The sequence below is a fragment of the Equus przewalskii genome, chromosome 8, assembly GCF_037783145.1.
Source record: "Equus przewalskii isolate Varuska chromosome 8, EquPr2, whole genome shotgun sequence".
Taxonomy (NCBI): domain Eukaryota; kingdom Metazoa; phylum Chordata; class Mammalia; order Perissodactyla; family Equidae; genus Equus; species Equus przewalskii.
The window spans coordinates 62,245,717-62,269,453 of NC_091838.1; the positions used below are offsets into that span (position 1 = coordinate 62,245,717).

General features: G+C 39.8%; 2 long non-coding RNA genes across 3 annotated transcripts in view; both read right to left on the reverse strand.

Annotated features, from left to right (window-relative positions):
* The window catches only part of LOC139085266 (uncharacterized), a 253,590-nt gene that overhangs the window by 54,343 nt on the left and 175,510 nt on the right, over positions 1-23,737 (reverse strand). The window lies entirely within an intron of this gene.
* Positions 9,741-10,552, reverse strand: LOC139085332 (uncharacterized). The gene is made up of 3 exons (XR_011543615.1): positions 10,294-10,552; positions 9,962-10,044; positions 9,741-9,869 (listed from the first exon to the last, which is right to left on the reverse strand). It is a non-coding gene; the product is annotated as an uncharacterized lncRNA (long non-coding RNA).

Here is a 23,737-nt window from a genome sequence, read left to right on the forward strand (position 1 = left end):
GCAAGCACAGGGGAAGATATTTGCCAAACATATATCTGCCAAAGGACTTGCAACTAGAATATATAAAGGTCCTTATATCTCAATAATAAGAGAGAAATAGCCCAATAACAAGTAGACAAAAAAACTGAACAGGCATTTCAGTGACATCAACATATGGATGGAAAAATTGCTCATTAGGTAAATGTAAATTAAAACCACACATCCACTCAGAATGGCTCAAATTAAAAAGAGTGACCACAGCAAATGTTGATGAGGACATAGAGCAAATGAATTCTCATTTCTTTTTTTTTTTTTTGAAGATTGGCCCTGAGCTAACATCTGTTGCCAATCTTTATTTTCTTGTTCTTCTCCCCAAAGCCCGTTAGTACATAGTTGTATATTCTAGCTTGGGTCCTTCTAGTCCTACTATGTGAGATGCCACAAGCCATGCTGAGGCATGGCTTGATGAGCAGTGCCAGGTCCACGCCCAGGATCTGAACCAGTGAAACCCTGGGCTGCCGAAGCAAAGCATGCGAACTTAACCATTGGGCCACGGTGCCAGCCCCTCTCAGACATTTCTGATGCAAACGTAAAATGGTTTAGAAATCTATGTCCGTTTCTTTAAAAGTTAAATATACACCTTCCATATGACTTAGCCATGCCACTCCTGGGTATTTACTTGTACGAGAGGAAGACAATTCCTCTACCCTCTAGGTCCTTCTGGCTGGCCTAAGAATTTAACTGATGTGAGGCAGAATAACAGGAGAGAAGCAAACAAAGCTTTATAACATGTATACATGAGAGGAACCCAGGAAAACTGAGCCACTTGCCAGAATGGTCAAAGCCACCACCTTAAATACCATTTTCAGCTAAAGACAAAGGAGGATGTTGAGGGTAGTGGTTTGGGTCTTTAAAGGGGAGGAAGCCGATTTACATGGAGATGGAAATGCAAATGTTTGTTAAACAAGTGTTTGCTGGGCCAGTTATGGACAATGTTATCTTATGGTATTAGCTCCTTCCTGGAACAGGTCTTCTATCTTAAATTCTTTTAGGCAGTTAGGGAGGAAGGCCAAAGTTTCTTTCAGTCTTTTGTTCTTAAAAATAATCAAGCCAAAGAGACACATTTTGAGGTGGCCAATTCTGATCCCCCACATACTCAAGAGAATGAGAGCTTATGTCCTCACAAAAAGTTGTATGCAAACGTTCATAGCAGCTTTATTTGTAATAGCAAAGGATGCAAAAATTCCAAATGTTCATTACCCAATGAATAATCAAATTGTGATATATCTACGTAATGGAATATTACTCAGCAACAAAGGAAACAAACTCTTGACACATACAACAGCATGGATGAATCTCAAAATAATTATGGTGAACAAAAAAATGCCAGATCAAAAATAGTATACTGTATTCCATTTATATAAAATTCTAGAAAATGCAAACTAACTTATACTGACAGAAAGCAGATCTGTGGTTGCCTGGTTACAGGAAATGGGGAATAATTGAATTACAGAAAGATCCAAGGAACATATTGAAGTCATAAAGATGCTCACTTCCTTGACTGTTGATGGTTTCACAGGTTTATACATATCTCAAAGTCATAAAATTCTACATTATAAATATATGCAGTCTATTTTATGCCAAGATACCTCAATCAAGTTGTTTTAAAAAAGGTATTTCATGAAAAAGAATCGTTTGGTTGGTATAGACCATCATGCTCCCCAAAACTCATTTTGTATTCCAACTGGATGCACAGTTAGATTGCATTTTGGCACTCTCGTCCACGTCCTTGCAGTTCTTTGTGGCAAGTCACTGAGTTCTGGCCAATGAAATCAATGAGAAGTGGCAGAACAGATGAGTATCACTTCAAGCCTGGGCCCCCCCCAAAAAACCTTCTGAATAATTATCCATTCTCTTTTTTAAACTGTATTTAGACTAAGTGGCAATTACTCAGAGAATTCTGAGCATGACAGAGCCACAAAATGGAATAAGCTTGGAACCCTGGATCGCTGTTTGAAGCAGAACTGACTAGGTCCACCCTCTTTGGACTACTTCAAGAATGAAAAATAAATGTTTGATTGTTAAGGAATTAAGTGTTGGAGGTTTTTTCTGTTATAGCAGCTGGCATTACCTTAACCATTAGAGAAATTCATTCCTTGATCTGGGTTGGTGCTATGACAAAAAAAGAAGAAGAAAACTAGATATATGGCATTGGCTTAGCACTCAGGTGATGGGTGGGGAGGAAAAAGATATAACAGAGTCTATATCTGGAGAGTTCTGTTACGCCATTTGGTAAATTTTCACCCGTGATCACTTGAAGGGAGACCACTCCGCTGTAGAGCCACTAGCAATCTCTGCCTTTGTAGCTGCATCACCTCCTCTGGGTGGCATCAAATATCCCTCTGCTTCTCTCTTCTCAGATCACTTGGGATCGCATTGAGGGCCCACCTGGATAGACCAGGCGGACTCTCTCCCCATCTCAAGATGCTTAACTTAATCACATCTGCAAAGTCCTTTCTTCCAAATAAGGTAACATTTCCAGGTTTCAGGTATTAGCACCTGACGTCTTTGGGTGCCATTATTTAGCCTATTATGTAGACAAAGTTTTAAATCAGCTATTTTAAATATGTTCAAATAATTAAAGAAAACTATGCCTAAAAAAGTATGAGAATGGTGCCTCACCAAACGGAATATCAATAAAGAGACAGAAATTGTGAAAGAGAATGAGACAAAAATTTTGGAATTGAAAGTAAAATAAATGACATGAAAAATTCATTAGAGAAGTTCTAGCACATTTGAACAGGCAGAAGAAAGAGGAGCAGAAAGTCTGAGGAAAAGAAAGATAAAAGAATGAAGAAATATTAACAGAGCGTCAGAGACCTATGGGACACCATCAAGTATACTAACATAACTAACATAACAATGAAAGGAGAGAGAGAAAGGAGCGGGATGTATTTCTTACTGTGGGTTGTGGGGTAAAAAGGTTGAAAAGTGTTGGCCTAAGGGGATGTTAGAATTCTTTTCGAGGACAGGTACGTCCTTGTACAAGAGATAATTTATTGGTCCACATTCCTACCCTGTGAGGCTGAAGCAAAGCTGTTCCCCATAACTTAGCCAAAGTGCAAATACATTTTGTCTCGTGTGATGGTTCCCACATGGAATAAGAAACACCTGAGGCTCCTCCGGGGCCAGACTCTACCGAAGTTGCCTTAGGAACCGAAATTATCAACATTAGTAAATGATCAGAGTTTGTCTGTTTCCATTGCATAAAAAAGAAGGGTTAAGTGTTTGACTCATGTTATCTCCTTTAATCATCACAAAGCCTTCTGCAATTGGTACTATTGCCTCCAGCTCCAGTTTTCAGACTGAAGTTTAGGATAGTTTCACAATTTGTCCAGATTTATGCAACTAGTACATAGCTAAGCTGAGATCTGAATGGGTTTTGTTGATCACAGATGCTGTACCACTAGCCTTTCACCTCTCCAAGATGACACTGTGCCTCTATATTCTATATAAGAACGTATTTTAAGTGAAGGTAAAGGTTCTCATTTACCCCACTTTACGTGTAATTATTTTTTGAGATACGATTGACATATAACATTATATTAGTTTCAGATATACAAATCGATTCGATATTTGTACATGTTGCGAAATGATCACCACAATAAGTCTAGTTAACATTCATCACCACACATAGTTACAAAAATTTCTTTTATTTGCAGTTATTAAGAAAAATATTGTTTTCTGATAAAAAAGTCTTATGGCTTCAAGACCACTCACTTGCAATACAATAGAACAAACCAGGAAATATGTTACCAACATCTCCTGCAAAGAGAGCATGTGTTCTCCAAAGATTTCTAAATATCCCCTGGTTCCATGGGAGGGCAGCCTGGCCCAGAAAGCTATTAGAGATTATGATGATAAACATTATTGGACTAGATAAACATCCGAAAAGTACAACCTAGTAAGAACGACTCTACACTATTGGTTTACAATCCTTTCAGTGTCAGGACGTTTAACAAAGAAAATTCCTGTGATTCAGTTTTCAGATTAAAAAAAATGGAAAAGAAAAAAATTCAGAAATAGGCCAAGCAAAGCAGACCATAAAGCAACAGCGCCTCCTACAGTATCTGAGAAAGTTTTCTCTTTTCTTGGTCTGTCTTCAGGCCCCTATCTCCGTTCAAAAATGTTGATTCTGCACCCAGTTCCCTTTTATCAGAAACGACTGTCAGGACTAGATTTTAAACTAACACTAAGCAAAAAAATGGCTTTTAAAAAAGAGAAGGGGCTGGCCCAGTGACTTAGGGGTTAAGTTTGCCTGTTCTGCTTATGCAGCCTGGGGTTTGCGGGTTCTGATCCTGGATGCAGACCTAGCACCACTCCTCAAGCCACAGTGTGGTGGCACCCCCCATAAAATAGGGGACGATTGACACAGATGTTAGTTCAGCAACAATCTTCCTCAAGCAATAAGAGGAAGATTGGCAACAGATGTTAGGTCAGGGCCAATCTTCCTCACACACACACACACAATTAATTAATTAAAAAAAAAAAAAAGCCTGACTCCTCTTCATAGCCCAAGTTTAACTTAATAAAGGGGAATGGTTAAACGAATGCACATAAGTGAAGGGTAGTCCCGAGAGTTGGTGAGAGGAACCCAAATTCCTCAGAAAAGCCGCCTCAGGCGAAGGCACGTGGCGAGGAAAGGAGGGGGTTAGTGCAATCCGCTTGGCTCAAGTCCTTCGCAGCCCCAGACACGTCAAACGTTGGGCTTGTTCGCCACCGCTAATTTCCAGGTAGGCCACAAGATGGCGCTACTCTCTAACTATTAAGACTGCACCAGGCAGGGTCCCAGGGTGTGTGGGAACCCAGGAGGCAAAAACCTTGGTAAAATTAACAGGGAGGGTTCTCTCATATCCCCCTATTTTTTTTTTTTTTCTTGGCTGAAAGATATAAGTCAGCAACCTGTGCCTTAAAGGACGCTTCAGACATAAGAAAAATAAATCGCTTGAATTGTGAGCTTCTTAGTCCTAAATTTTAGTAAACATCTAAGCATACATCCTTTAACACATAGCAGCAGAAACTTTAACTATTGCAAAAAAGAATAATACCACAAACCTTTTTTTTTTTTTTGATGAGGAAGAGTGTCCCCGAGCTAACATCTGTTGCCAATCTTCCTCTTTTTGCTTGAGGAAGATTGTTTCTGAGCTAACATCTGTGCCAATCTTCCTCTATTTTGTATGTGGGATGCCACCAAAGCATGCCTAACAAGAGGTGTTGTAGGTCCACGCCTGGGAGGCAGACCTGTGAATCCCAGGTGGCCAGAACCCCAGGGCCACCAAAGCAGAGCATGTGAACTTAACCACTACCCCACCAGGCTAGCCTCCACAAACTTTTTTTCCCCAAATAATTTTATTAGGATTATAATGTTTATAACATTGTGTAATTTCGGGTGTACGTTATTGTTTATCAGTTCCTGAATACACTGCATCGTGCTCACCCCAGTAGTCTAATTTTTATCCATCACCATACATACCCCACAAACCATTTTTAAAAAAGCTTTTATTCTTTGTTTCTGAGACACTGTTCCCTGAGTAGACGGAACAGCCAGCAATGCTGCTTTTCTCTTGAGAAAGTTCTCCATGCTTGTGATTAATTTTATTTATTTTTCGTTTGGGGCTAAGAGATGGCCTGGTTGGCAGAGTTTCTACTACAGATTTTAGCTGGCCTCAACAGCTGATTCAGAATACACACACACACGCTCTCTCACACACACACGTGCTCTTCCGATAACCTGGGTTATAAGACACTGTGTTCCATCTCCCACGGCAGAGCCTGACCCCTCTCTCCAGAAACCTTTTCACAAGCAAAGGCTGCAGCTTCAGCAAAGGCAACTCTGAAGCGACTCCCCTTCTAACCTCCTGCTTCTAGAAGCACCTTTGATTAAAGTTACCAGGCCAGCGCTTAGAACTTCATTGGTAAATGTCACAAAGAAACTTCCAACACATATTTCAGAAAAAATGTGTCACACTTTTCCAGAAGAAGCTTTTTCCCGTGTGGAAAAGAAATAGAAAGGAGCTGCTGTTGGATAGGTATGGGTTTATTCTAGATGCCACACATTCTCTCTTTCAAAAAACAGTTCACCGATGTGGTGACATTTGAGAGAAATAGGGCTGTTTTTGTTGTTTGTTTTTTTTTTATCATTTCCCTCGCACCCGAGATGCGCATCTTCTCCCTTTTCTTCCTGACCGTCAGCTTCCTTCCTCTTCCCTCCGCCTGGTTTCCAGCAGGCAGAACGCAGGTGGGCCTGGAGCTGTGCACGAGACACGAGCGCCGCCTACCTACAGCTGCGGGGAAAGACAGGCTCTCTCAAACCCGACCTAGACTTTCCAAATTAGAAGCAGGATTTTTCTCCGGAATTTAGTCCAAGGTGTAAAAAATTGCTTACACACACACACGAATATAAATAAAATTATCCTTAAACTTCACATATTTGGAGGAAGCATTTGGTTTAACCTTCTGCAAAAGTATTTTCACTAATGGATTGATTATGCAAATATACGAAACAGAAAGATCAGCTTTCAATTCTGTCTTGTGCATGTGTCTTTAAGGGTGTTGAAAGATGATCCTGGGACCCAGCGATCTCCTCTGCTGGCTCTGACCAAGTGCATGAAATCTCCTGATCCATTCTGTAAAAAGACAGTCAGCACTTGCTTTGTCTTAAGTCCACTTTATTGGATGCTAGATTAGAAAATGAGTCCTGGACAGATCCTCAGGACCAGAGGCAGTTTTTGAGTGGCAGGCACCCAGAGGGAGCCACACACTAGAATAGGTCAAAAATTTGACTTTTTCCCTGTACTATATTGAGCCGACACTGGAAATGTTACTCTCCCTTTTTTCCTTACTACGGATTAATGGTTCTGTTCTAAATTCTCACAATTTGTGAGACATTGTTCGGAATTATCCCGGCATTCTTTTATTACTTGGGACATTCATTTGACAAATGCTTATGTGCCAGACACTATTCTTACATGCTCAATTATAAAGACAGAGAAGATATGACTGCCACTGTCAAGGTTCTCACTGCCCAGCAGAGGAAACAGAGCACAGAGGATAGCAGAGCTAAGAGAGGAGGGGTTTGCTGGATAGAGCTGTATGGTACCAGGTGGGTTTAATAATTTAGTAATACAATGTGTGCAATGCTTTTGCGTTTTGGACTGCATTCTCCTCTCTTGGGAATCCAACCAGGCTATGGCTGCCACCCGCTCACCTTGGACTTGTCATAAAGATTCACCCTATTGTCAGCTCTAGGGTTCCAATACCTCATGTACAATTAAATAATATCTAAGTAACCTTTTCACCATTAGCCTTTCCTCTGCTTTCTCAAAAGCAAGTAATGATTTGCTCTCATCATGATCAGTTTAGAGGCCACATCTTTAGTAATATTAAACTGATGGCTTTTCCTTGTGAAATCTGTTGCCCTGCCATTTCACACCCATTACTGCGATGGTATTTATCCATCCACGGCGAAATTAGCATCACCAAGAATAAAGTCATTTCCTAGGCTTTGGGTTTCAGAATGAAACTATTTAAGTCTATAGTCAGCCAGTAGTCAGCAAGCAAGTGCTTTTACATTGCAAAAGAAAAATAAAGTTGTGTTGAGTGATGGAAGGATTTTAGAATCGCAACGAGCCAGACATTGGAGAGCTGATAGTAGAACACGGTGAAGAACAGGGAAGAATTCAGAATATGACACAAGGGTGACGTCTAACCCTTTGGGTGTCTGGAGGGGTCAGGAGCTTTGGGCCTGGCTTCAGGCACAAATGGCCTCACTTTCTTTTCTCCCCATTTCTGGGGCTGGAACTCAAAAGCTGGAATAGAAATGTGTATGTGGGTTTTGGTGGGTGGGTGGCTTGTGTTCCACTTTCCTGAACTTCGGAGAGGGTAAAAGTCCTTCAGAACAACTCAACATTCAGAAAGTTGTCACACTGACTTGACCTAGCGTAGCAATAGCCAAGGGGAGACCCAAGGGCACCTGACAGATTACAGCACACAGCAGCATTGCACAGAGAAGGCACCTGGGAGGGCTGGTGGACTGAAAGGGCAGGAAAACAAAGCTGCAGAAAGCAAGGACCTTACAACTGGAGATGATGGCAGAATGCCTGACTATAAGTAATGGATACCAGCATAAAATCCAACATTTAGTTGAACCAGTGGCACTTTGGGGACACTAACACAGGACACGAGTGACCAAGAAGGACCTGAGACCTCTCAATGGAGGCCAGGGATGAGCTAGAGGAAGTCCCCTGCACTGCAGGCCATGGTCTCTCTCTGCTCTTTCGAAGGTACTTAACCCATGTCGGTACCCAGGTGATGTCTTCGGAAGGAGCGGAAGGAGAACTCCCTGAAAAGGGTGGACAGTTCCGTTAGGGAGTTTCAACTTGAGACTTACAGAATATATATATTTACATGTATATATACATATAAACATATATAGATATTTACATATATATATATACACATATACATATTTACAGTGGTTATGGAGCTGGTTTGTACTGACTAGTGAAAGCCAATTGCAAGCACCCCTTCCCAGCTACACATTCAGCAGCCTCATGTTGATAGCTTGAAATTGGCCACAGTGGGGCTATTTACATCTTTAAAATTGGCAAATGTTACAAATCAGGAATTCCCCCCATCAAAAGCTGATGGTTAAACATTGACCAGCACACCATATATCATTAAATGTGTGTATGTATATAGGTGTGCGTGTGTGTGTGTGTACTTTTTTCAACAGAGTTTTAAACCAGAGAGACTAAGTTACCTTTATCAGGCATTCCCTCTCATGTCTCTTCTCCAAACACACACGCACACGTACACACACTATCATCATCAGAAATGAGAATTTCAGCGCAAGACCAGACTTGTTATTCAAAAGAAAAAGTTATAGTTCTTGCACATGTGAGACGTGAAGAGTAAATTTCAACCCCATTATGCTTTATAAGGAGAAATATATCCTTTGGGTCGCTTTTGGAAATGGCCGCTGCTCCTGTCTCTGTCGTCCTATGGTCAACAGAGTCAAACCGCATTTGACTCTCAGTTCAGCCACTGACTATGTGATCCTCCCTAAGCTGTTCCACCTCTGAGTTTCCATTACCTCATGGGTAAAATGGAGACAAAACATCCCTACCTAGAAAAGAAGTTGAGAAGAGTAGACAAAGCGAGTGCCCGTCGATATCACGCTTAGTAATAGTAACTAATACAGGATAAGTTAGTTTCGGACACTTTCTCTCATTCATCTGCTGATGGGCTGGAGAAAGCCCACCCGGAATGGGTTAGCGGGGAATCACAGTCTGCAGCAAAAGTAAGGCGTCACCCCACATTTTAAAAACTCGGTTTATGAGTCTGCAGGTGATTGTGGAGTGAAAGAGCTGCCCCAGGGGACGGACGGGGGAGCGCACCTCCCTGCAGAGCGGCTGCGGGACCTGTAAGACCCGACGAAACGCGTGCCGCCCTCCACCCTCTAGGAGTAAGATCCTAAGGCTGGGCACGGAGGCTGGGTATCTGAGGAACGAAAGGGCTCGGAAAAGGCCGGCTTGCACACACAGCTCCTTGCATGCAAAATATTTACGTGGCAAAGTGATAGAACGATACCAGCCAGCAAGGAGGGGACAGCAAGGGCTGGCACAGGGCAGGACTGGATCCGTTCACACCCCTCCCCCAGGAAGCAAAAAGGGAGGCAAAAAAACCACAGAGAGGTGAAAGACAGCATGAAAGGCCCTTTTTATTCCCAATTAAGTGTGGCATGAAAGGATGTGATCCTTGTGAAAGGGAACAAGGCGGCTGACGGCAGAGAGGCGAGCGCGGCGGCGCTTGAATATTTGCTGTCTGCGCTGGGAAGGAAGAAGCTGGATAATTGCCCAAATCTCATAACCTTTAATTACCTACATCCCGGAGGACAAATTAAAGAATGTGCCAATAATACCTGAAACCAAGGTTAGAGGTTCTTGAAACTGTCAGACAGCAGATCCTTCGAAGTGGAGGAATTTTCCTTGGTATTTTCACACCCTGTGGGTGGAGAGAGAGAGAGAGAAGAGCGCCGAGCGAGGAGGGGTTTGAAAGTCCTGGCGGGTCCGCCGCCCTGGTCTGGCCTTTTTCTCAACATTTCCCTCCTCCTGGTCCCCTCAGTCTACCACTCACTCCCGCGCCCAGCCACAAACACATAAACATCTCAGGCTATGAAGTAACTGGCATAACGTGAAAAAACAAAAGAAGAGAGAGGGACCTCAAGGGCAGATTCCGAGCAGTCACACTTACAGTCTATTTTAGAAGATCAAAGAGAAGGATAGTTTCAGGGACCCGGCCTTCCTAGCCTTCACATTCTTCCTTTGTTAAAAGTCTTTGAAGATGTGACATGGTCCTCCTGGGGCGGGCCTCCTTTAGTTAAGGTTTCCAGAGATGCTTGATAAGGTGTCATTGCCAGAAATGGATGCATAAAACATGAGGAATAGGAGTTGGCAGATAGGATTAAAACTGGGATTGGTGGCAGAGGAAGAGCTGGTGCACTGGGAGATGTGAGCACTACAAAGATGCGCCACAAGCAGAGCAAAGGAAGGCGGACCCTTGTCTGCCTCAGATCAGCAAAAGCAAGCTGTGTTTCCGGCTGCACAGCACTGGGGCTGAAAATGCCTCAACACTTATGAGAATCAAGAAGGATGTCTTTATTTGCATTGGAGAATTAGGAAATGGAGTTAAGGAAATTGGTTACGATGTTAAAAAGTCCCAAAGCAGGACATCCCCTACCAGCACATAGGCAAACTCGTCAATATTGTTATTGCTATTGTTGCTTAGTCGATCAATCTACTCATACACATTTATGAGTACCTGTCTTGTTTCACTACTGTGCTGGGCATAATAAGTTTTCAGGAGATGGTCCCTGGACTCAAGATGCATGAAGTCCACTGGGAAAGATTAATCTAGCACCAACAGCAAAATCCCACATATGATGAAATGCTAAATAAACAAATAAATTCGTGGAACCTAAAAGGAGTAAAAAAACAAGTGGTCATTTATTCTTCTGTAAATTCCTTGAGAACAAGGATATAATCACTCTTCAGTTCACCTTTAGCACCTAGGATAACAGCCGGCACAAAATAAGAATCCTATAAATGTGGTTGGAGTCAACTTACTGCTCCCACTTGTGGGAGACAGCAGGAAAGTCTCTGCTACTTTCTCAGTGGTGCAGGAGGCAGCGCTCAGTGGCAGAAAGAGAACAGACATTAGGCTTAGAACACTTCATCCAAGGTTTTCCTACACTATTGCTTATTGTATGTTCTTGGAGAAGATGCTGTAACTTGATCTGCTTTAGTTTTCTCATCTGTAGAACAAAGACAAATATAATTTGAATACAAGAACTTTGCAAAGTTCAAAAAAGGCATAAATAATGGTTTGTAGTGATGATGGCAGTGATCTATAGTAAGATTTCCCACCTCTGGGCTAAGCTCTGCTACTCGGAAACAGTAGTAAGCAATGCTCCCATCACCTCCGTGTGAACGAGGGTAGCAAATTTCTTCTGGGAGTTGAAGGGCCTGGATCTGGTGTAGGGGGCCTGGGCACCAAAAGCTTCAAAGTTTTCCCTAGGGCTTCCCCATACCAGGTTTAGATTTATGGAAGAAGAAGGTTTTAAGAAGGGAATGGAAATGATAATTCTTGTAACGCCTGTTGCACATCTCAGTCTTCATATCAAATGATAGAGAAGTCTTCGAGATGCTGCTTCAAATCCACCATAGCCAAGGCCAAATGTGAGGCCAGCAACAACTGTCTCGGCAAATTATTGTCATGTTCCACCTCAGTCTCTTTGTGGCAGGAATGCCCAAGGAGCATCTGAGCTTGGGCACAGTGAGAGGGCATTGTAGGAAGAAAAAGGGGAGGAGTTCTTCCTTCAGTGAACACACATATGTCCTCTGTAACCTTAGCTATAGCATGCTAGATGGAAGGCCATCCCTTCTCCGTCTTCCTCGCCAGCTCTTTTATTCTAGGCCAGGACCAGGTAAGACAACCGAGGTACCCAGGGCTAAAGTATAAGGAGGCACTCACTCACTCTCAAGGTCATGCATTTGCAGGGTGAAGCTTGATCAAAAAGGCACATCAAAGGCTGCCTTCAATAAAGAAAGAAATGCAAAAGGTCAACAATCAGCCTGAGAATAAGTATGAAGAACAAAGGGGTTAGGGAAGCCATTTTCTCTTGGAAACGTGTGTATTATATGTAAGCTTCAGACACCTGTAACACCGACTAATAGAGCTACTGCTCCTCCTTCCTGCTGCCATCCCTGACTCACCGGCCATCTGCCACTGCAGACCCACAGGATCCCAGAAGTATTAGGGTCAGAGCAATTGTTCCCCGTTGCTTTGCACTAGTCTGGAGGTGCTACAGAGGGTTATCGTGTTAGTCCTTCCATCCTCTGTGTCCCCACAGTATTCTTCACCTGAATCTAATTCACCTTCACAGTTAGAATCTACCTCCTTGCTTAGCACATTGACAGTGTTTAGTGTGTTGTGTGAAAGACTTGAGAAATGCTCACATTCGCTTCAAAACACGTCTCCTGAGGGCATGCTTTATTTTTGCCTTTGGTGAAGGGAAACCGCCTGTTAATCTTGTCTTTTAGACTTCTCATCAGCTAATATTCTTGAAGGAAATTTTTCCGTTGAACATAGAACACATTTAAGAACTCAGACTAGACTGCCCTTTTATTTAAAAAAAAAAATAGGAAAAAGAAGGAAAAACAGTGCATGCACAAAAGAGCCAGGAAGGGTGTGAAAAGGAAATTCTGCAATGCCATGCACAATCGAAGCCAGGAATTATCTAGACAGCATTCAGCTTGTTGATTTCTCTAGGCTGCCTAATTTTTAAGGAATTGACTGAGGTTAAAACAGCAAACAAAAACATTTTTTCCTTCTTGGAAGGAAAATTTGCTTGGATCTTAAGGTGACAATATTGGAAGAGTAGCCCTTTCCACCAGCATTCCCAGAAAGTCAGTGTTGAAATATCTGATATTCTGCTCTTGCCCTGAATCTACATCTTGCTGAGAGGTTGTTAATGAGGGATCCATGAACAAGTATCTCAGGGGCCCAGAACTCCCTGAAAGAATGTGCAGAACATTGTAATAAAGCATGCATGTGCTTGTGGGCATGAGGGGGCACACATACTGAGGTGTTTGGACATTTTGTGAAGGAGGACCATAGTTTGGTCAGCTTCCAAAGTTTAAGAACTCTTGTGCCACATTTAAGCTTTTTAAAAATATCTGTTAAATGAATATCACAATTTTATAGTGGAAAGAATATTATCTGGGAGCCACAAAATCCAGCCACTTTGCCAATACGCACATAAGAGACAGAGAACAAAGTCAATTAGATTCTTTGAGGCTCAACTTTCTTAAGTATTTTAAGAATTTTAAGTATTATCATCAGGTGATAGACTAAAGCCCCCAAATTTAAGAAGGATATTGATCCCAATGAACAATTTTCCCCCAGTTTCCAATGAAGAGCTAGTTAACATACAGTTTAATTCCAGGGTCCAAATGGGCTCTCTTCACAGATGAAATACAGTGAAGGAAATGTGCATTCTTTGGCATAAATCCTTAAGAATGTTCTATCTACTGTTGCCAACACTGACACTTCTCCAAGGAGCCTTTGAAATAGTCCAAAAAATTTGACAAGACAGATATCTGGAGACTCGCACTTTCTTCTCTTAGAAATAAAATAAAAAGTCTAGATAAAGAAAGTTAAGGGACAAGGTTTAGAATCTGCAGCCCAAGAATTTCATATCCCACCTTCTAAAATCTACTCAGACCAAGAATGTGGCCAAAAGCTAGGTGATTAAAACAGAGACATGGACACTCCCTCTCTGATTTTCGATAAAACCAAGGATTAGTCAACTCTAGAAAATTTCACCATGGGATAATTCCATCAACTCCTTTTATAGACTAGGAGTGACTAAAACCTGGCAGAATTTGAAGTGTTAAAACGTAATCTGTTTAAATTTTAAAATGCATCAACATTAAAAGACATGAAGATTACAAGAATAAGAAAAAAACATGACTTATGGGTTTGCTCTGTACAGGAGAAATAAATTTTTCTACTCCCTTTCTCTCATTCCGAGAACATTAGAAGAAGGCACCCAGCTTAAATATTTGATCTCAGACAAGGTGAGATTCAAGAAAAAAAGAAAATTTAAACCTTCTGCTGATTCTTTGTGCTCTTCAGGATGGAGAGATGAGGTACATGGTGATTTTGTTGATGAAAATACCTGAAAGCATCTTTCTACTTGAGAAAGACAAAACCCATTTGTAGACCCTCCAGCAGTGGTTCTCAACTGACTGCATTCAGAATCACCAGGGAATATTTAAAAATAGAAATAGAGATACCCAGTACTCACCAGGAAATTCTGATCTTGTTGGGTTTGGATAAGGCCTAGGAAGCAGAATTTATAAAAGTTCCTTTTGGTGATTCTAATGAGCAGCCAGAATTGAAAACCACTGCTCTCGAAGGAGAAGGTTAAGGAGAAAAACATAAATTGCTCTGCTTAATCAAATTATAAGAATTCTTATTTTTGGGTTAATAGCTTGAGAGGGAGGGGTTAGGAATTATGGAACTAGATAAAGAATATGGGCAAAGGGATTAGAAAAGGAGAATGAGTGGATCTCAAAGAATGGCTCAGACTGGGGCCTCTGTGGAATAGATGTACAGTAATAAATTCCCTGCCATGGATGGCAAAGTATCTTCAAGACTGTTAATGTCAAATATTCTATTTTAAGTATATACTTGTCCTCTGGTGTAGTATAGCTCTATTAACCAATATCCAGCAATCTATTGTCTTGGTGATCTTTCTTTGGGGGATAGGACTGATAAAATGACTTTAGGAGGGATAAAGACATTCCTCCTGTATGAAGGTAAGTGGAGAAGAAACCAAGAAAATAAGTAGATTGACCCAGAAAACTTTGGGAATTGGGGGACAGTATTAAGCTTACCCTAGATCATGGAATGGGGACTTGAAATTCTTTGTTCAACAATTATCCTGAGAACTTTTGCTTTGACCATGATGCAAAACCTAGGACTAGACTACATATTCCACCGTTACAACTAGAAAACTGAAGAACATTTATTGAAAAACAATATTCAGACACTAGACAAAGAACAGAAAGCACAGCACTGTAATTCCCAAAGAAAGAAAAACAAATGAAGTGAACCATAGCTGTAAGCCAAATAAGTAATCTGGTTTGCACAGGGCTGAGACAATTTGAGTTTTGACCAATGAGAGCAGGGAGACTTCACTGAACATCCAGAGCATTTAGTAGAGATATCATAATGACTACACATTAAGAACAATGTTATGCTGGGCAAAGAGTTAACACTTCTCTAGACAAACCCTAACAAAGCTTGAAAACAAGCTTTGAGAAGATTAAATTGACCCAGAAACAAAATAACTGGCTCCCAGAACAAAATACGGCACTCTTTTTAGGAAGAAAGCAAAATCCAGGTACTCCACCAGGTAATGGTCAAAATACCAAGCATCCAATAAAAAATTATTAGGCATACAAAGAAGCAGGAAATCAGGATCCATAAACAGGAGAAAAGTCAATAAAAAAGAGCTTAAGAAATGACAGAGATTGTGGAATTATCAGAATTTTAAAACTGCTATTTTAAATATGTTCAATGACATAAAGGGAAACATGACCATAACAAAGAGAAAAATGAAAACAATAAAAAATAAAGAAGGGAAACTTACAGAGTTGAAAAACACAACACTGAATTGGAAAATTTGCTGGATGTACTTAACAAGAGATTAACCACTGCAGAGGAAAGGCTCAGTGAACTTGAAGTCAGAGCAACAGAAATTATCTCAACCGAAGCACAGAGGTACAAAAGGCAGAACAAAATTAATATAGCTTCAGTGACCATGGGACAATATCAAGTGACTCAACATGGATATAATTGGAATCCACTCTTTAACTTTATACTGGTGGTCCTAGTCAGTCCAATAAGGCAAGAAAAAGAAACAAAAGACTTACAAATTAGAAAGAAAGAAGTAAAACTATCTTTATTGATGGACAACAGGTAATCCCAAGTTATCTTTAGAAAGACTAATAGAACTACATCGTGAGTTTAACAATTGGGTAAAACATGACTATGCATACAAAAATCAATTGTATTTCCATATACGGCAATATACACTTGGAACACTATGAAACACTTAGGCATAAATTTAACAAAAGCTATGCCAGACCTATCAACTGAATACAACAGAACATTGCTAAGAGAAATTAAGGAAGACTTAAATATGAAGAAATATACTATGTTCATGGATCAGACAATACAATATGCTAAAATATCAGTTCTACCCAAATTGATCTCTAGATTCAATACAATTTCAATCAAAATCCTAGCAAGTCTTTTTTTCTTTAACAATTTTCTTTTCTTTTCTTTTCTTTTTTTGCAGGGAAGTATTTGTCCTGAGCTGACGCCTATTACCAGTCTTTCCTCATCTCCTCAAAGCGCCAGTGCCTGGTTGAATATCCTAGTCGTAAGTCTTTTCAGCTCGTCTGTGTGAGCTGTCGCCACAGCATGGTGACTGACAGATGGGTGGAGTGGTTCTGTGACCAGGAACAGAACCTGGGCTGCTGAAGTGGACAGCATAGAACTTTAACCCCTGGGCCATCAGGGCTGACTCCAGCAAGTCTTTTTTTTTAAAGAAATTGATAAGCTAATTATAATGTTCGATTAGATATGCAAAAGACCATAGAAAAGCCAAAATAATTTTGAAAAAGTGGGATTTACATTTCCTAATCTCGAGTATTATTATAAAGCTATAACAGTTAAAAAACTGTGGTATGAACATAAGCATAGCAACATAGATCGATGGGAAAGAATATTGTTTGGAGAAAGTTTATAAGGTAATTCAATGGAAAAAATACTCTTTTCAACAAGTTGTGCTGGAAAAAGTGAATAGCTATATAGAAAGAAAATGAACCACAATCCTTACCTCAAACCATAAACAAAAAAACCTTGAAATTGATTAAATCTAAATAAAAAAACAAAAACTATGTAATTTGTAGGAGAAAATTTTTGTGACCTTCTGGCAAACAAGAATTTTTTGATTACAAAAATTACTCTCCAAAAATGAAAAAGATTAATGAATTGGAACTTCAACAAAATTAAAACCTTCTTTTTAAAAGACACTGTTTAGAAGATGAAAAGGCAAGTCAAAGACTGAGAAAAGATATTTGCAATGTATATTGCAATATCTAACAAAAAGCATTTTCAAAATATGTAAAGAAAGTTTACATCTTAGCAACAAGATGAGCAAACCAATAAAAAGGTGGCAAAAAGATATTCAAATGGCCAATAGGCATAAGAAAAAATGTTCAACATCATTTTCCTTAAGGAATGCAGATGAAATCACAATGACATACCACTTTTTAAAAAGGCTGACAATATGATGTGTGGGCAAGGATGTGGAGCAACTTGAACTCTCATACCTTGTCAATGGAAGAGTTAAATGGCACAACTACTTCAGGAAACAACTTGGCAGTTTCTTCTATGGTTAAACATACACTTACTACATGACCCAGAAATTCCACTCCAAGAGAAATGCAAACATTCATCCATGCAAAGGTTTATATACAAATGTTCGTAGCAGCTTTATCATAATAGCCACAAACTGAAACAACACATATATGCATCAAGAAGTGGGATATTCATACAATGGACTATTATTCAGCAATTAAAATAAACAGACTACTAATATATACAAGATGAATGAATCTCAAAAATACCATATTGAACCAGACACAACAACATGTGTGATTCTATTGATATGAAACAAATATTCAGGTACAGAAAAAGAGTTTGGCCGTTGCCTGGATTGGGTTTTGAAAACAGAGTTGACTGCAAAAAGGCATGAGGAAAAAAATAAGAGAAATGAAAATATTTTTAATTTTTATTTTTATTGTGCTGGAATAACCAAACATATTTCTCAAACCTCATTAAACTGTACAAGTAAATTTGTATCATTTTATTGTGTATAAATTTTACCTCAATAAAATTGATAAAAACAAATGATTATGTGGAGAGATTTTGTCTGTAAACTCAGAGAGTAAGAAGCAATAAACAGCCTGGTAGCTAACGGTTTTTAGAAATTCAATCAGTGAGATAATTTGCATCAGATACAAAACAATATTTATTAATCATATCAATAAAACATAATCATATTAATAAAACATTTATCATAATCAATAAAACAATAATTTATTAGTTTTCTCCCTGTAAAATAGGAATTATATAAGTACCTCTTGTATAAGATTGCTCAGAGGATCAAATTAGTCAATATATGTAACACGTTCAGAATAAATGAGGGCATACATTAAGAATTCAATAAAGGTTAGCTGTAGTTATCATTGTGACTGCCAAGAGTCAGAAAATATATCAGGTGTCGGGTAGGGTACAATGATAAGCAATGTAGATGTCCTACTCTTGGGGAACTTGGGTTTTAGTGAGAAACAAAAGTAGATAATTCTCAGTCCATAAGTGGGTGTTCCAGGAGACCAATGGACAAATTCCCCTTTCCAGATATCGAAGCTCCACAACATTTGTCACATGAATATTTTCTGCCTCTATCTGCCTGTGTCATTTTTGGGAAAAAATGGGTGGGATCGGCAAATTGCAGGTGTTGCCTATTATTGTCACATAATTTATACTATAATCTGTATGCACATTTCCCAAAGAACAATTTATACGTATCGAAACAAAAAGAACGTATTTCTTGATAACTTGGTTTGAAGTTTTACTTGCTGGCTGTTTTTATGTTGCTCTTAGAGAAAAGCGAGAGAACTTCCTTCAAAGGAGGTAGTAAAATTATGAACTATGTTCCTATGAATCATCCTGTCAGCCTCAGAGATACGGTAAAAGGCTCAGGACTCTGACTTTGAAGAAGTCACTTGGACATGCCAATTAGTCATGGGTTGAAGGCAAATGTTTCTGTGTCCATCTTCTAACACTGAAGTGCTATGCAGTATTAGTTTCTTGTGGCTACTGTAAAGAATTACCATCAACTGGGTGGTATAAAACACTACAAATTTATTATCTCACAGTTCTGGAGGCCAGAAATTCTAAATAAAAGTATCAGTAAGTCCACACTCTCTCTGGAGGCTCTGGGAAGAGAATCCATTTCACCTTTCTCTCCTAGCTTCTGATGGCTTCTGGTAATCCTTGGAATCTTTGGTTTAATAGCTGTATCACTCCAATCTCTGCCTCCATCTTCTCATGGCCTCCTTCTCTGACTGTGTCTTCTTCTAGCTCTTATAAGGACATGTGTCATTGGATTTAAGCCATACTTGGGTGATCCAGGATGATCTCATCTCAATATCCTTAAGTTAATTATATCTGCAAAGACGCTTTTTCCAAATAAGGTAATCTTCCCAGGTTCCAGGGATTTGTACCTGGACATATCTCTTTGGTAGTCCATTTGACCCACTACACATGTCATCTTCCTACAGTGCATGGCCTTTTGAGATAATCCCCATGTTCAAAAGAGGACAGAAATGTAATTCTGGGATTATTGAATATTAGGCAGCATTGTCAGAATGAGGGAATAAAGGAAACAGGGGAATAATTGAATTTAAGATTCATAAGTGTGGATCCTGTGTGTGTTATTCATTCTTATTTCATGGCACTTATAACAGTGGCTGGCACATGGGAGATTTTTGATAGATGTTTATTAATTCAAAGAACCAACAGATAACTCATGAACTGGTCTTTGTACCTTGGTGTCTTGAAAGAATCAAATTTGGCTTCACTTAATCATTGACATTTTGGTAAGGTCCCCAAGCAAAGACACTATATCTAGAAAAGCCTGAAGCTGAGTCCGTGAGAGTTGGGCTGGCAGAAATGCTTGAGTTGGACTGGTTCTGTGGGAGAGTGAATCCTGTCGTTGGGGTAGAGCTGCAGAGGCCAGGAGACAAAATAGGATTCATTTTGGGTTCTTGGTGATGGAATCTCTCTCTTCCCAATATCATAAATACCTCTCCTTCCCATAATTGTTTAGCAGCTTCTTTTACAATAAAGCAACAGTTAAGAATGAGAGATTATGTCCTTTTTAAAGCGTCCAACTATAGGAAACCATAAGTTTAAAAACTCAAAACAACAAGAAAAACTAATGCCTCATGTATTTTCCTGTTAAAAAAGCAAAGTGGATAAGGGACTTCTAGGAGCATCCATTCTTCAAATTCTCATCCACTGGGTTTTCCCAGAGACTCTGATTAGCAGGCTTTCACCCAGAAGTTATGAGCTACAGGGAAATCCAGTGATTGGGGCAAACAGACAACGGTCAAGAAATTCTCTGAGTGACACTCTTTATGTCCTTCCAAGAGACACTTGACCACTCTGTGTCTCAATTATTGGCAAATTGAGGACAGTGGTAACAACACTTGCTTACCCTACAGGGATGCTGTAAGAGCCAATTAACCGTGGGCAATGTCACTGGAGATTGAAGGATGAACGCCATTATGTAGTTACAAAGCATTATTACTGTAGTGTCAGTGGCAAATGGAAAGGAGAAGCTTAGCAAGGAAATTCATGGGTCTGCCTTGCAGCAGCTTCCTGATAAATTGCCAATAAAGCCTTCCTAATTTATCTCACTCTGCCTGCATGGTGGCTTGTACCTAACAGTCTCTGCAGATGACAGAGAGGAAGAATAAGGAAGCCAAGTCAGGTACAAAACATTGACAACATGAAATCAGGCGCAGCAGAAGAGGTTTCTTCTGAAGCTGAATTTTAATCATCCTTTTACAGTACACCTAAGATATGGATTGAGGAAGGGCCATGGAGGAGGTGGGCATGAAGTTGGAGAGGAAGGGCTAAGTGCTGAAGATTCATGTCACCTGAAACCACTAGGCAGTGACCTTCAGGATTGAAACTGGTGTTCCTCAACTTGGCTTCAGATCCCTTAGTGAGAAATAGGACAAAAGATTGAGCTACAAAACCAGACAATGTAGGCTGACGGCTCTGTATAAGCATTTTAATAATGTACGAAGCCAATTTGGGTCATACCGAAAGGTTGCCTTAAGAATTGAAATAAAAATACATAAGCAATTATGGAGCTGAAGGGTCAGTAGTTTCAAGAGGGGGCCTGGAAAAATTAAAGACTGTCTTCAAATCCAAGCCAATGGGCCAAGCCCTACCTGGAAATTTTGGCTGAACACCAGCCCTGATGTGTTTATTACTAGCTCCTTGCAGTGGGCAGAAGAGGAAAAAAAATAGACTTGCATAAGAAAGTAAAGAGAGGTCTTTAAACACTGAAAGAACCTAGACTACTGGGACAAGAAACATCTATTCAACAGAAATCTGATTCTGTCAGTCAACCAAGGAGATTTTGAGATTTAGGAGAAAATCCAAAAACCTGGAACACTCCAGAGTGCTAGAAAATGTTGGAGATGATTGGAGACCGAGAGACCATTCAGGCATGGGAGGGTAGGGATACAGAGTGTGGGAGGTAGTAATTCTCATCACTGTTTGAATACCATTAATTCCTTTTGCCTTTATAATCATTGTCATTATTGAGCTCTTATAATACAGCAGACACTGTGCTAAATGGTTGAGACGTTATCATATGTAAATGTTGCAACAGCTCTATAAGTTACAGACTAAAATTTTTCCCATTTTAGACATAAGCAATCTGAGGCTCAGAGAGGTTATGAAATTTTCTCACAAGCAGAGTTAATGCATGGCAAACTGGGGACTCAAACCCTGAGATTTTGATTCTAAAGTCCTTGTTTAAGTACTACTGTTGTTCTCTCTCCTGAAACGAGAAAACAATTTCTGAGGCAAATAGAATTTAAGTTCCTACCCAGGCTTATAGCTCAGATTAAATGGGATAAGTGCCCAAAAAACTTTATTAAGAAGATGCTATGGGATTTTATTAAATGAAGAAATAAATTCTATTGGGTTGAGGGAAATGGATGAGGCAAAACAGAAGAGAAGAGAGGTAGCCCGGATGTAGAGGATGAACTTTTTACTGGCCTTTTCAGCAGTAAGTTATTGCCATCTCATCAAATTTTCGTAAGCAGTCCTAGCAAGTTTGTAGTATTTCACCTATTTCACAAATGGAGAAGTTGAAGCAGAGAAATGTGAAATCAGCAATCCATAGTCATATATACAATGGAAATAAGATCTAGGGCCCCATGTTGGAGTTCAGAACTCTAGAGACCTCATTCGTTCTATTACATTACCTTGCTTCATGGAAGGCATGTCAGTCAAGGTGGGACTTGCCTCATGTCTAGAGTTTCCACAGGAAGACTAGGGAGATATTCTAGACAAAAGAGATGGTGAACTTGAAGTTGCAGAGGGGGGAAAGTGCAGTGAATTTTTAGAAAATCATAAATAGTCTAATTTAGATGAATGTGAAGGGTCAGAAGAGGCTGGAAAAGAATGGTTTACAAGGGCATGAATTTTACCTTGTTCAAGGAGTATGAACCTTCATTGTGAAGACAGTGAGAGTTATTGAAGGTTAACAAAACTTACTGTGGAAATCATTGCACAACATAAGTCAGTCAAATCATTATGCTGTACACCTTAAACATTCACAGTGCTGCATGTCCATTATATCTCAATAAAATGGAAAAAATCAAAATTTTAAGAAAGGTCTTTTAGCCAAAGAGGAGGTGATCAAAACAGCGCAATAACGTCAATGTACGTGCTGTATAAAATGAAAAGCTGGCAACTGAAAAGTGCTGGTTGCCTTGCCTGAATCCAGCCCCGGAGGTGCCACATAAGCAGAAGGAAGATTGAGGAATCTACCAAATAGCAGAAAATAGAGAAACACCAGGGTTAAGGGAAAACAATAGGTTAGATCCTTGCAGATGTTTTGATGGAGTGGGGTGGAATAATAAACCCAGAACATCTGGATATGGAGCAAGGAAGCAGTTTTCCATGCACTATTTTCTCTCCCACATATTGCCTTGAGATGATTAATCTGCAAAGCAGAACAAGAGCAACCGGCCCAGCCCCTGCAGAGAAATTAGGGGTGATGCTAACGCCCTCCTAGAGTGTATATAGCAGGTAACCACAGGTGCAATAGCCTTGATTGGCCAGTTCGTCTTCCTTCCGCCATAAGTATCCCTTCTACAGGCCAAGTGCTAAGTGACTACAACTAAGGTTAACCATTCTTGATCAAGAGCAGTGCCAAGGTAGATGTATAAGTAATAATTCATTTCATCAAATGCTTTTTGTACATCAATTAAAATTGTCATATGGGTTTTCTTCTTTATTCTATTAATGTTTTGAATTAAACTGACTGATTTTCACGTTATACCAACCTTGCATTCCTAGGATAAACCTTACTTGGTGATGATACAGAGTCCATTTTATATATGGCTAGATTTGATTTGCTGATATTTTGCTAAGAATTTTTGCATCTGTGTTCAAGAGGGATATTGATCTATAGTTTTATTTATTCTTTTAATTTTGTTTTTGTTTTGCAATTTCATTGCCAGGTTTGCTATTACCTGTGTCTTTGTAGCATAGGTATAGCACAGGAAGGCATCAAATAAAGTTTGGAAATGTTCTCTCCTTTTCTATTTTCTGAAAGAAATTGCATACGTTTAGTGATAATCTTCTTTAAATGTTTGATAGCATTTACTAAAGAACCATCTGAGCCAGGAGTTTTCTTCATGTGAAGACTGTTGACAACAAATTCAGTTTCCTTGATAAA